This window comes from Chiloscyllium plagiosum, chromosome 16, assembly GCF_004010195.1.
Source record: "Chiloscyllium plagiosum isolate BGI_BamShark_2017 chromosome 16, ASM401019v2, whole genome shotgun sequence".
Lineage (NCBI taxonomy): Eukaryota > Metazoa > Chordata > Chondrichthyes > Orectolobiformes > Hemiscylliidae > Chiloscyllium > Chiloscyllium plagiosum.
This window is the reverse complement of record NC_057725.1, coordinates 71,484,442-71,485,762: the sequence shown is the minus strand read 5'-3', so window position 1 is coordinate 71,485,762 and position 1,321 is coordinate 71,484,442. Positions and strand designations below refer to the sequence as shown.

At 44.1% G+C, this 1,321-nt stretch overlaps 1 non-coding gene across 1 annotated transcript; it reads right to left on the bottom strand.

Moving 5' to 3' along the window:
- Window positions 1-962: 962 nt before the first annotated feature.
- LOC122558135 lies at window positions 963-1,147 on the bottom strand. The gene has a single exon (XR_006314039.1). It is a non-coding gene; the product is annotated as a U2 spliceosomal RNA (small nuclear RNA).
- Window positions 1,148-1,321: the final 174 nt, after the last annotated feature.

The following is a 1,321-nucleotide window of genomic DNA, read 5'->3' as shown; positions in this document are numbered from 1 at the left end:
TAAAGCTGTCACAACTACACCTATTGATTCTGATTGTTCTCGCATATCTGGTGAAAAACATTCTTCAAGATTTACAAGGATGTTGCCAGGGTTGGAAGGTTTCAGCTACAGGGAGAGGCTGAATTGGCTGGGGGTGATTTCCCTGGAGGGTCAGAGGCTGGGAGATGACCGTATAGAGGTTTATAAAATCATGAGGGGCATGGATAGGGTAAACAGACAAGGTATTTTCCCTGCGGTGGAATGCGAGGGCATAGGTTTAGTTTGGGAGGGAACAAAATTCAAAGGAACGTAAGGAGCAAAGTTTTCACGCAGAAGATGGTGTATGTGTGGAATGGGCTGTCAGAGGAAGTGGTGGAGGCTGGTACAATTACAACATTTAAAAGGCACCTGGATGAGTAAATGAACAGGAAGGGTTTAGAGGGATATGGGCCAAGGGCTGGCAAATGGGACTAGATTAGGTTAGAATATCTGGTCAGCATGGACGAGTTGTGCTGTACATTTCTTTGAATCTCTGTGCTTTAAAAACAAGAGATCTTTTCCTGCTTCACAGTGATCTCAAAATCTCTCATTCAATGCATCTGAGTCATCCTCCTCCTCATCAAAATCCAAACTGTTGAATACTGCAATATCTTTATCTTCTCCAATTTGTTTTCTGAAACGCCGTTTGACATTAGGTAGAGCTGGTGGGCAACTTTGTTTTACTTCTGCTGTTAGGAGTTGGGAGTTGGTGGGAAGGGCAGCGTGCACCGGGGATGAAGTGATAAAATTGAGAGTGAGGGCTGAACATGCAGAAAATGACAGGTGAATAGTAACTGAGAACAAATTGATTTGCACGAAAACGAGTCCGACTTGACCAAAAGGCTGTCTGTACGCTTTCTTACACACAGACACTGTAGACGAGAAATAAAGCTAACACACACAAAAAAAATGAACTAATAAAGCTGCTTTTCGGATTCTTTAATGAGGGGTGCACCATTCCCAGAAACACTGAAACACCAGGACGATGTGCGAAGTTGGTTGAGCAAGCTCCTAAACCAACATCTTCCTGCAAAAATCAGATAAATATTTACTCCCTAATTCAGGGATGTATCAGATATTAAAACTGACAGGAACAGACATGATCTTAGCCAAAAGGCCGAGAAGTGATACTGGTGTTATCATCAAGATTAGAGTGGTGCTAAAAAAGCACAGCAGGTCAGACCGCATCCAAGGAGCAGGAAAATCGCCATTTTGTGCAAGAGCCCTTTCTCAGGATTGATGCTGGGAGCCTCGGGGGTGGAGAGATAAATGGGAGGGGGTGGGGCAAGGGTGAATGTAGCTG